Consider the following 13,437-nt stretch of genomic DNA (forward strand, 5'->3'; position numbering starts at 1 on the left):
CACTTAACTCTGTGAGCATGGGTTCTAATTAAGGGACCTGGCACAGGTTTTTTAAAGGGCACATGAAAAATTTGGATTAACGTATTGTCATATGAACTGTTGAACCAGTGGGTGTGGACCTGTGATCTTGACTCAAGGGCCCCATATTCTAATAGCTCAAAAGGTGTAATGCATATACTTAGCCTCATGGTGACCCAGAGGGCCCAGTTCTTACATCGGGGGTATTACACTGTCCCTTGTAGGTAGGGAGGGCAGGAGAGGAGCAGGTCCCCCGAGAAAGCCTCAGTGGCCCCTGACATTTGCCAGTGAGGTAAAGCTCTGAGCAGAAAAACCCTTAAAGGACTTAACCTGCCCGTTCCATCAGCCCGTGAGATGGGCTTTGTGGTCTCATGTGCTGTCGATGTGATTTGAGATCATCACACTGCATATTTATGTCACTCAACAGACACCAGCCATTGCTTCCCCCTCATTAGGTCTAGCGCTTTTCAAGAACAATTTAGCACAGTGAGATTTGCACTTGACCATGTGGCTGACCTGCAAGTACAAAGAGATTCCACTGTGTTTCACTTTATTTTCTTGTGAGGGATTTTTTTAGTTCTCAGGGTGAATACAAATCTTGTTCCTTTAAAAACACCCAGTGTGTGCTTATAAATTTGACTGCCTCAGATATTAAGTTTCATCTATTTTTTATTTCCTAGTCACCCAGGGAAAGGAGAACTGAGTGTGGCTGCATGTTTCTTAAGCTTTTGATACCCATGGAATTCCTGTTCCAGCAAAGTAGGCTGGCTGTATTTTCCTTCCAAGTATGTCATTTTGTAGAAATTGCGAAGTCCGGACATTTTGTTTTCCTGCTTAGTTCTCTAGTCCAGAAAAATAGCTATGACTTCACTTTAGGAAAGATTAAATAGACACATTTCTCCTTCTCACAAAGCACAGCTAAAAACCCTGAAAGTTATTAACCCTGCCCCGCCACCCCGCCCTGCCATAAATCATGAGAAGCCTGGGCTTCTACATCCATGGGTGTGGGAGCTGATAATAAAGCACTCCTCTCCCCTCCACTGGGTGACGGCAGGGGACCAGTGATGTCAGGAATTTCCCTCTGTCCTATGGTAAGGAGGTTGTATCCACTCTGTGGTGTCAGTAGAAGTGGATGGGAAGCGTTGTCTGAAAGGAAACTTTATTTACTGAGATGACACCTCACAGAAGAATCAACAAGTTCTCTTCTCATTTACCAATGAAATATAAACGAAATGTCTGTGAACGTATCTGTGTTTCAAAATGTCCATTGCAGACCTCCGTAACAGCACACCTGCTTTTGCAGGACTCTGAACTTTTATGAATGGCTGCACCCGTGTGACAGAAGTGCTGAAGTGGACCCTTCAGTGTCCAGGAGAGGCACAGCCGTATGAGCATTTATGAAGAAAGCCACTCTGAATATGTACGTATGAGTTTTTCGTATGTGAACGTGTATCTTCTCATGGATATAGACACCTAGGAATTGGGTTGCTGGGGCACTTTATAAACACTGCCAAACTGCCTTCCAAAGTGACTATACCATTTTACAGTCGGCTGACCAGCCATGTGTGAGCGTCCCATTTAACCCTGTTCCTGACAATGCTGGGTGTTACCAGTGTTTTTTGTTTGGGCCATTTTAACAAGTGAGTAGTGGTATCTCATGGTTTTTGATTTGCACAGGGCTATCAGTTTCTAACTCAGAACCTCTTAGACAAGTCATTGAACCATCTCTCTCAATCCCAGCCTTTAACACAGTAGAAATACCAATGCCATAAACCATAATGAGGTTTAATGGAAAAACAAAACAAAACATTAAAACACCTAGCCAGTATTTATAATGCATGGCACACAGTAAAGCACAGTAAATAGGACCTGTAATTATTGATTACCGTTATGGTTATATGTATCGATAAATGCAAATACAATGCCAGGTAGCAGGTGCCATAGGTCATAAAATTTGTCCAAATGAAGATGCACTTTGTAGCTGGTAAGATCAGGGGCGTTCGAAATAGCCTTTGAAGTACTGGAGAGATGTGTCATGTGGGGATGTGACAATGTGGAGGAAAGGGCCTACCCACAAAGGACACAGTGGAGGGGGCAGGGAAAGCATGGCATGGGGATAAGACTTATGCAACTGGGCCATCTCACCACAGCCTGCACGTCGTTGCAATTATCAAAAAGTGGGTGACAAATGAAAACTCGGCCTATCCCCAGGATGGGTGCTTTTCTCATTCTGATCATGATGTTAGTCTAAATGCCCCTTGTTCTTACCTCGATACTGGCGCATGTTCTGTGATCATAGTATAGACAGGTAGCTCCTCCTGTAGCTCTCCATACTATGTCCTTGGGCATCGCTCATCTCTTGGCTGCTTCCCCTTGGATGTTCATAGAGCCTGTACACTCCCTCTTTTGGCCAACCTTTCCTTGGAAAATTGTTATTTTTCAAGATTTAAAAACAAGAAACACAGTAGCAGTCTTTGTAGCAGAAAAGCCAGCATCCTGTTTGGTCTCATTCCTTGTCCTTCTTCACCCCCAGTCCCCAGCAGTGCCCAGACCTCTCCAGGGAGAGCATGTCTGTTAGCGCAGCTACTAATGGTGTTTCTTTGGCCCAAGGTGGTGCTGCAGAGGCCGGGTGGGCGGACCTTCTTCCATGGCAGGGAACCATCTGCATGCTGGGCTTGACTTTTCAAGAGGGCTCCTGAGTCCTTGTCCCCGAGGCCTAGGGACTGGGGCACTTGTTTGATTATCGTACACAGCAGGCCTGAAAATGTCTGTGAAGTGAGTTCAAGGTAGAGGTCCTGCCTGTGTAACAGTTTCCCTCTCAGGCTCTGCTCAGCCTCCTGCTGTCCCCAGCCTCCTGCTGTTCTGGCCTCCTTTGGTGCCTCTCCTAGAACCCACACTGAGACATGGGTGCTGTCCTAAAAGTGCCACTCCACTTCACGTGGTTGGAAACACACACTCTGGTCGTGGCCAGCGGTGGTGGGAGGTGGGGGGCCCTGCTGGCGGGCCCCAGGCTTAGACTGGCTGTCACAGAAACCAGGCCACAGGCTATGCTGTGGGGCTGTGCAGCATCGTCTAGGCGAAAGGCCAGGCAGCAGCGCAGGTGCTTTGGGACATAGCGCTCTGGGCCATGAGCCCTGGAGGCGGGCACTAAGGCAGCACTGATGATTTCAGCGTCCTTTCCCATGGCCCACCACCTCAGTGGATGGAGAAGGTGGCAGATGATGGTACCACCTGCCTCCTCCTATCCTTCAGAGGGACAGGAGCACATACAGCAGTGGTGTCAGGGCCGCAGGTGGGAAGCGAGTTGAGTCGCATCAGGTCTCGTTTTCTCCCAGGTCCTTGCTGGTGGCCTCCTGCCACTCTCTCTCCCACTGCAGGTGACGATGCTGGAAGCCCTGTGAAGAAGCCGCGGGTCACTGTTCGCTTGCCTCCTTTACTAAGGAGATAGCGTCCTGCCAAGTCTCATCTTGTAGAGACAGTGGGATCACGGTAACCCTCTCGGCATGAAATGGGAGCAGCCGCCAGTAGCCCCTCCAATGTCACCAGACCTACCTCTCTCTCTTTGGAGTTCTTTCCCAAAGGGCTTCCAGGTGATCCGATTTGTTTCAAGGTGACGAAAAGCCCCAAGTTTACACTCGGACCCTGGGTATCAGGGACACGGGTCTGCAGAAGCAGGCTGTGTGTGAATCCACTATGGATAGTTCACTGTCGGTGACCTTTTTTATGCATTCCACTTTTTTTTCTCCATTACTTCCATTGTAGTGTTGCTAAAAAACGAGGCAATAGCACTCCTGGCCTGCCCCCCACCCCCGCCACGTGCGGCACACGTCTGCCCGCGGAGTTCGTTGGTTTCTGAGGCAGAAAGTGTATCAGAGTTTCCTAGCCACCTTGAATTTGGGAAGTCCAAGGGTGTTTTAAAGAGAACGCTACTGAGGAGAAGCGGCATGGCCTCTGTTGGGGGGAGGCGCCGGGAGGAAAGGGGTGCCTGCACTATGGGAGGAGCAAGCTGGAGGCCCTGCCAGCCAGACGGTGTGGGTCTGTGAGAGGAAGGAAGGGAGAAATGGGAGAAGGGAAGGCCCCACCCTCCCCTAGCAAATTCAATGGCTGCTCTTCAGCGTGAGACAGGAATTCTGGCAGCAGCTGAAACAGTGCCCACTGGTCTAATAACCAGAGGGCCACCAGAGGGCGGGAAGAACAGCCCTTGGGAATCACAACAGGCACACTGGGAAGGCACCGGGACCCCTGCAGCCAGTCTTGGAAATCTGGGTCAGATACGTGCAAGATCAGGATTTTGGCAGAGTTGGAAAGAGATAGTTTCTAACTTGGTGTAACAAATGCTGTATATGCATGTAAGTGTGATAAGACAACCTGTCCTGCATTTTGGGAAGTTTCTAGAAGTGCAGGGGTTAGGGAACAGTCAAAGATGCGTATTCAAATCCCATGAAACTAGTTACCCCTAAGGCCCTGCCCCCAGGCCATCGCAGGGGACCCACTCATAACTGGCTCTTACTGCGGTGTCAGCAGGCTGGGAGCTTCTCACCTCTGTGATTCATTGTTTTTTCTTCCAAAATCTTCATTCTAGAAACGGATTAACTTAGAAAAGTTAAGGTCTCATTCTAAACTTTTGGTGGGTTTTCTTAGCCCAAAGACATACTCTTTTTTGATAGAGGACATTGTTTGAAGGTTTCTGAGATTTTCTATATGGTCTTTCCTCATGCTTAGTGACGAAGTTCATGCAGTTCTAAAAATAACATTTAGAAATGTATATTTGGAATGATTCAAGGTATTTTCTTCTAAGGTTGACTCTTGCACTTAATATATTTCCAGTAAGTACTTCTGTGTGTCATGTGTCAAGATTTTAAAGCAGTCCCTTGTCATATTTTGAGATTATTATTTTGAAATTTCAATATTGAATCTTTGCTTCTATTTTCTCATTCTTAAGTGCTTTCTTCTTTTTGATGCTATCGTAAGTGGAATTGTCTTAATTTCTTTTCAAATTGTTTGCTGAAGTTGTTTATTCATTTGTTCTAGGATTCTTTACATATAAGATCATGTTGTCTACAGACAGGTGATTTCATTCCTTCCTTCCAATGTGGATGCCTCTTATTCCTTTTTCCTGCCTGATGGCTCTGGCTAGGACTTCCAGTGATATGTTGAATAAGAGTGGTAAAAGCAGGCGTCCTTTTCTTGGTCCTGACCTTAGACGAAAAGCTCTCAATCTTTCATCGTTAAATAGGAATATAAGCTGTGGGATTTTCATACATGACCTTTATTATATTGGGATATTTTCCTTCTATTTCTAGTTTGTTGACTGTTTTTATTATGAAAAAGTGTTGAATTTTGTCAAATGCTTTTTTGGCATCAATTGAGAAAACCATGTGGATTTTCTCCTTCACTCTGTTAATTTGATTTATTACATTGATTGAATTTTTATGTTGATCCATTCATGCATTCCAGGAATAAATTCTTCTCAGTCATAGTGTATAAACCTTTTAATATACTGTGAATTCAGTTTGCTAGTATTCTGTTGAAGAGTTTTGCATCAGTGTTCATAAGGGGTACTGGTCTGTAGTTTCCTTCTCTTGCGGTATCTTCATCTGGCTGGCTTTGGTATCAAGGTAATGCTGGCCTCATAGAATGAATTGAGAAGTGTTGCCTCCTACTTTTTCGGAAAAAAAATGAGAATTGGTTTTCCTTTAAATGTTTAGTAGAATTCACCAGTGAAGCTATTGGATACAAGACTTTTCTTTGTCAGTAGATTTTTGATTACTGATTCGATCTCCTTACTAGTAATAAGTCTATTCAGATTTATTATTAATTTGTGATTTAGTTTTCATAGGTTTCGTGTTTCTAGAAATTTGTTCGTTTTATCTAGATTATCCATTTTTTTTACTTAAATTGTTCATAGTACTCTCTTATTGTCCTTTTTATTTCTGTAGAATTAGAAGTGATATACTCATTTTCAGTTCTAATTTTAATAATTTGAGGCTTTTCTCCTTTTCTTAGTCCACCTAGCTAAAGGTTTGTCAGTTTGGTGATCTTCTTAAAGAACCATTTTTGTTTCATTGATTATCTCTACTGCTTTTCTAGTCTCCATTTCTAGTCTCTTCTCTGATTATTATTTCCTTCCTTTTGCTAGCTCTGGGTTTAGTTTGTTCCTCTTTTTTAGGTTGTTGATTTGAGATCTTTTTTAATTTTTCAGTGTAAACGTATGTATGTAGCTATACATGTCCCCCTTAACACTGCTTTCAGTGTGTCCTATAAGTTTGGGTACTGTGTGTTTGCTTTTTCATTTACATATAAGTATTTTCTAATTTTCTTTGTGATTTCTCTTTTGATCCATTGGTTAAGAGTGTGATGTTTAATCTCCACATATTTGTGAATTTTTCAATTTTCCTTCTGCTGTAGATTTCTACTTTCATTTCCCTGTGGTGGGAAAAGATACTTGGTATGATTTCAGTCTTTTAAATCTATTAAGACTTATTTTGAGGTCTAACATACCATCCATCCCAGAGAATGTTCCATGTACATTTGAGAAAAATGAGTATCCTGCTGTCATTGGTCAGTATCTTGGGTATGCCCATTGGTTACAATTGGTCTGCAGCATTGTTCAGGTCCTGCATAGCCTTATTGATCTTCTGCCTGCTGTGCTGTCCCTTATTGAAAGTGATGTATTGAAGTCTCCTACTATTATTGTAGACCTGTCTATTTCTCTCTTCAGTTGGTCAATGTTTGCTTCACATATTTCAGAGTTCTAATGTTTGGTGCATGTATATTTATAATTTTTACACCTTCTTGGTGAATTAACCTTTTTTATTATGTAATATAATTACATAATAAAATTCTTTGTCCTTTGCAACACTTTTTTTGGCTTAAAGACTATTTCATCTGATATTATTATTAGCCATCCCTGCTCTCTTTTGTTAACTGTTTGCATGGAATATCTTTGCCCAGCTTTCACTTTCAACCTATGAGTGTCCTTAGATCTAAAGTGAATCTCTTATAGGTAATACATAGTTGGATCCTGTTCTCCATTTGGCCATTTATGGCTTTTGATTGGGATGGTTAATCCAATTACATTTAAAATAATTACTGATAGGGAAGGATTTACTATTGTCATTTTTTAATTTGTTTTCTATGTCTCATAGTTTTTGTTTTTTTGATCCCTCCCTTACTGCCTTCCTTTGTGTTTGATTTTTTGAGGTGACATATTTATTCCCTTTTCATTTTCATTGTGTGTATTCTATAGATTTTTTTCTTTGTGGTTACTATAGTGATTACATATCACATCCTAAAGTTATAACAATCTATTTTAAACTGACACTAACGTAATTTCAGTACTGAAATTTATTTTCTGTTTTTGAGCCCTTACTGTGTGCCAGGCATTGCAATATGCACTCCACACACCTCATTTTAATCCTCTGAGTAATCTTACAAAATCCGGTATTACTATCTGCATTCTACAAACAAGGAAATTAAAACACAAGGAGAATAATTAAGTCACCTAAAGTCACATAGCTAGGAAGCGGCAAAGTCAGAATTTAGTCCAAGTCTGCCACACCCTCCCGTGTTCCACCCAGCACCATGAATGGTCTGAACTCACATTTCCTCTGCATTCATCACATCCGGTGGGGTAGCCACATGGGTTTGTTAAAACTTGCAGCTGACAAGTCCCTTTCTTTCCAAAACACATAATTGATGACTTTCCCATTTTTTATTTAACATTTAATGTGGGTTTATACAGTAAAATGAAAGAACAGAAATGGCAATACGGAGTCGAGACTTGAAAGTAAAATTTAAGTTATCCGAAGTTGAACTGAGAGTGTGAATTTTCCTTATAATAGTCACAACTTTTCCAATAATGAAACAAACCTGGAACTGTTTGATAAAGTAATAAACATTCATTTAAAAAACATCATAGGTGTATGACCATGCTACCCTGAAGAAGCCTGATCCTCTCTGATCTTGGAAGCTAAGCAGGGTTGGGTCTGGTTAGTACTTGGATGGGAGATCACCTAGGAAAACCAAGTGCTGTAGGCATAAAAAAAAAAATAAAATAAATTAGAGATTGTAAGCTGACAAGTTTCTTGCAATCTGTGAGATCAACTAAGCATTGCCTCATCTAAAAAATAAAAGTAATATAAAAATAAAAAAACATTGTAGGTTGGATTGTAGGGGATTGTTTAATGAAAACATTTTTTCCTCATTTATTTACTAGACTACTGCCAGAAACAGTCATTGTAAGCGTGCACTCCGTTCATTGGTTGGTGTTTTATGGCCCACTTCTCGGAGGTGCACTCCTGAAAGACAGGGCGCGCACGCCAAGTGATGGTGCCGAGTCTGCGCTTTCCTCATACCTGGTAATGCCCCATGCTGCGAGTAAGTATAACCGATGCCAGTCTATATCTTCTGCTTCTGAAGGTGACATTTGAAATAAAAATTTCAAGTTTCATCGAAGTCAATAAATTATTCCAAATGCAAGGCTCTGTGCTCGCTGTGTATCCTGCATGTGCTCAGTACGTATTTAATTCTTCACCACAGACATATTTCCGCAATTTAAATTCTAGAGATTTGAGTTCCTAAAACTCAGATATAATCATATTTTCCCTTAATGGCTCTGAATAATCTGTTTTTATGGAGCGTTTGGCATGCCCACCACCATTTTCTTCCTATTTAAATGACATCACCCAAGATCACTGGTTCTAAATGCATGGAGTATAAATGTCAGCAGGTTAATTAAAACTGATGAATCTAGGTAAGAAGTATTCAGGTGTCTGTGTATTGTTTTTATTCTTGCAATGTTTTTAAGTTTGAATTTTTTTCAAATTAAAGGTAAAAAATAATTTTTAAAAATTAATGAGTTATCACACATGATTGAACTTGCAAAGAGGAATACATGTGTTATAAGAATTGCCTCCAAAAAAAAACCCACTTTGACTTTATTGGACATCCTTTGAATTCAATAAATCAGTAAGTAGGTATGTACCGAGTGTCTACTATATGTCAAGCATCATGAGACAAGCCCAGTCACCCTTACCTCGTGGAGCAAGAGACTTGTCACTGAGTTGCCACCTCTTAGGACCCCGCAATCTTGTCTGAAGGGACATGAAACCATGTCCTTCCTGTTGGGTGAAGGTCATTTTTCTGCAGATTCTTTAATTCCTGAGTTCCAACCTTTTTTGAAATCCTTTAACTCATTCTTACAGTAAGCCAGAGCTGGGGTATTTTGAATGAAGGAAGCTCTCACTGGTGACTCCCTTTCCGTGACTAAGAGAGGGAGCTCTCTCAGGGTGCGCCCCCACAGACTGTCTTGAGTGCTGGTGTGAGAGTGTCACAGTTGATGAGTGTGTGAATCTTTATAGTTTGACACATGAGAAGAACATAGGGACATGAGAGGGGACAGTTTCAGCAACACTCAGGTCAAAAAGAGGGGCACCAGACAGTTAGCTTAAATGAAGGGCACAGTGCACAGAGGTCAGGGCAGCTCTGCCATCAAGGCTCCACGTCCCTTCTGCAGGCAATGGAATCTTTCTTTTTAAACAATGTAACCTCTTTGGCTTTTTAAATGCCACTTTTTAGCTTCCAAAACAGGAAGAGGTTGTCAAGAAGCCAAACACACCCTGGAAATGAGTCCTGGGGGCTGCGTCAAGGGGTGTGGCTTGGTAACAGGCCAAGTTAATTATGCTGGCTATGCTGGTACCCACAGCTGGGTTCCTACATACACAGGGCCTCCTGTGAGGACAGAGGCCCCCACATCAGAGCCACTGGAAGGGGAGGATTCTAAACCACCAACATAAGGCCCCTCCCCTCCACCTCCCGGCCTCTTATAACTGGTAAAGTGTCAGGTCCGCCAGCTTTGCTGGAGGTGATAAACATTGCCATCCCCTCACCTAGGTGCTCAGTGGAATGACAAGGGGATGGGTGAGCACCAGAGAGCAGATATAGTCTGTCCTGGGCAGTTTCATGGTCTAAGGTATAAGTGAGGCAGGACAATCCACAGGGACTGGTGGAGATACACCTCATGCACATGTAGAGCAGGCTGGGCCTGCTGGCCGAGGAGCACCGGGCAGACCTATCATGTGACAAGGCAGAAGCTGGCGGTCACTTGCCGGCCAAGGGCTTCATCGATCTGCAGCTCCGTGGTGATCCTGTTGCCTGGACCACTTGGCTGCTTCTGCTGTGAAGTGTCTAATGGGCTGGTCTTTTTGGGGCAAGAGGTGACCATAGCTTGCTGTCACCACACTGCTTTGTGTCCTATTTCCTCAAAACAGACTCAGAGACAACCATCACTTCCCAAAGGCACTGAGCATCTCAGCTTCGCAGTTGTCCCCTGGTCATTTTCTGGTCACCGTGCAGTCACCGAGCACCTGCCATGCTCTGAGCACAACATTCAGGCCGGAGGACACAGAGGAGCAGTCCTGACGACTCCGTGCTGACTCATGTGTACGAGGCAGATGGTCCCCCGCGAAGAAGAGTGTGGACTGTTCGGGGGCTGTCACTGTGTCCTTTAACTGCTGCTGTTCTATTTCGACCCAGTGATGAGGTGGCGTGGGGTGGTAGTAGCCTTGGGCAGGCACAAAGTGAGTGGGCATGTGGCTGTCCCTTCCTGCCCACTCTCCACACTGCACTGGCTGATGCTGGGGACCTACTAGCTCAGATTAGTTTGGGGAGGGTCCCTTACCGTCTGCACTCCCCGCGTTCACCATCTGAACTTGGAACTCGTGGACAAGATGGCCTGGACCCCTCAATGCCCAGCCTTGCTGTGTGAACAGGGTGTTTGAGTGTAGTGATCAGTAGATTGGCAAGGTGGGGAGAGAGGGGACGGATGGGTGGAACCGTGAGGGTGAGTACAGGGCTGAGCATCTAAGTGGGCAGATGGGGCCACAGGCTCTGTGATCCCATGGTGACTGACGCGGTGTAAAACAGGAATCATAACAGAGGACAGTTCAGTCTCAGGACTTCGGTCGTGTGTGTATCGTGTAGTCCATCCCCCAGGCTCCAGGGACAGGCTGGACCTTCACCTGCTCATTTGTGTCTGGTTTTGCCAGTAAAGATAAGCGTGCAGAACTTTGCCCTTTTGAGGAGGCCACCTTGGGAGAAAGCAGAAAGGCTACCAGCTTTCTGAGTGCTTCTTGTAGGTGCCTCCTGATCACCTTACACATGGAGTCTTCCCTCATTCTTAGCAGCTGTGTGTGCTTGGGGGTCAGCACCAAGTGAGGTTAAGAATGAAGCCAGCTGCAGTGACAGTGACAGGCCCCACCGATAAACGCAGAGGATCTAGGTCCTTGGTGCCACTGTTTTAGTCACTGGCTCAAGTCCCACCTGAAGCCAGCACTCCTCTGAAGCTCTCACTTCCCCGAGGTAGCAAATCCCTGGGTGTCAGATGCCAGGGTGGCCTTCTGTGCCTTGCATGGGAACCCCTCATAGACACGGCTGCCCATCCTTTCCTCAAGCCTCTTGGGCTTTCCCTGGCCCGTTCCCTGTTTGTCAGGTGACCCGTGAATCTTTTCTGAAAAAATATGTAAAGCAATTTATGGTGGAGAAAGAGTATAAAGAGGAGGAGTCAAAAAAGAGGTAAGCAGTTGCCCCCGAAGCCTTTATGGCTGAGAGGATAGATTCCATTGTATGAGGACACATGTTGAGCGCCTGCTGTGTGCTGGGCAGTATTCAACATGAGCCACGTCGCTGCCCTCCTGAGGCCCACATCCTGGGAGGGGCAGGGGCAGGTGAATCAGTGACCAAAGATACAAAGTGGCAGCACTACGCAGAGGATCAAAACAGGCTGGTGGTGTTTAGGTTCTGGCCAAATAGGGGTGAGTGCGATACCTACCTTCCCCCTGAAGGCAGCCAGCCGCCCTGGACAGAAGGCATAGGGCAGCTCTCTGAGGACTCTAAACAGTACACAAGAGCAGGAAGGTTTGGGAAGGAAACCCGATTTCAAAATATGGCCAGACTGGTGGCGTTTCCCATCTTCCTTCCTGCAGTGTCCCAGGGCCCAGGCACAGAGACAGAGTGGAAGCCAGACCTGTGCTGGGAGACAGACCAGGCTGTCTCCGGGATAAGCCCTGGGGCTGCTGGGCTGAACAACAGAGAGGGTCCTGATGCTGGAGTGCAGAAAACCCCCGTTTATCTGTGTTTTCCATCTGTCTGGCCTCGCCCCCTGGCAGTGAAGCGACAGTGGTGCTGGCTATGGAAGTGGCAGACAGACTGGTGATCAGAACACTGAGTGAAGGAGCCCTTTCTCTCAGACCAAAAGGACTGTAGTCCTGAGAACTCGGAGGGAATCCCATTATTTTTCCCCTCACTCCTCCCCTTTCTCCTTTTTCCTCCCCTCCTTCCTCCCTTCTCTCCTTCTCTTTCCTTCTCCCCTGCCCCACCTCCCCCTTCCCCCCCCCCCAACCCCCGCCCATATCTTGTTGCTTTTTGGAACAGCAGAACAGAGAAACTAAAACCCTGGCTTTTTAGCCAGAAGATCAAGGTGAGGTTGACGGGGCAGGGTCTCTTGGGAACTGGAAAGTGTCAGGAAGATCATAAAAAGGGGGGAGCTAAATAAAGTGACCCCTAAAGCAAGGTGTGAATGTCTGAGCTCACCCCAAGGCTGACCCGACACAACAAAGGATATCCTAACTGAGCTCCCAGGTCCCCGACCAGCAGGCACAGCAACAGCTTGGACTGGTACTATGAGCCTCAAAAACAACTGACATCACTTAATAGTTTCAGCCCAGAGAAGGCAGACAGGGACTCGCAGCCTGGATCTAACTAGGCCTACTGCCTTATCTAAAAACAAACACAGAAATATCAACATTTCCCATGGGATTTAAATAAGACCCACAATTCCATAACAATATTCGAAATGTCCAGGATACAATCCAAAACTACTTGCTATTTGAAGATCCAGGAAAATCTCCACACCTCTCAAGGAAAAAGACAATAAAGAGGTGACAACTCTGAGATGACACCGTTGCAGGAAGTGAGACGTTAGACAGCAACTACTGTATTTGTGCTCCACAAAGTAAGGGCAAGTCTCCTCAAAGTAAATGGAGAGATGCTCTCATCAGAAAAACAGATGGTATTGCAAGAACCAAACTGAAGTCTTAGAGATAAAGAATATAATAACCAAAAAGAGAACAGCGATTGGATGGACTCAGTGACAGAATGTAGGTGAGAGTCAGTGAACTTGAAGTAATCAATAGATCAATATTGATAGATCAGTATAAGTTGATCTGTGGATCAGTATGAATTATCCAGCTGAACGACTAAAAAGGAAAGAGATTTAAAAAAATAAACAAGTCCTCGGGAACCTGTGAGATCACACGAGGTCTGACATCCTTGTCCCCGGTCTTGGTACCAGGGGAGAACGGGTATAGTGCAGGAAAAGTTTTGGAGGAAATAACGGCTGAAAACTCCTTAAATTTGGTG

This window comes from Rousettus aegyptiacus, unplaced genomic scaffold (genome assembly GCF_014176215.1).
Source record: "Rousettus aegyptiacus isolate mRouAeg1 unplaced genomic scaffold, mRouAeg1.p scaffold_m13_p_7, whole genome shotgun sequence".
In the NCBI taxonomy this organism is placed as follows: Eukaryota; Metazoa; Chordata; class Mammalia; order Chiroptera; family Pteropodidae; genus Rousettus; species Rousettus aegyptiacus.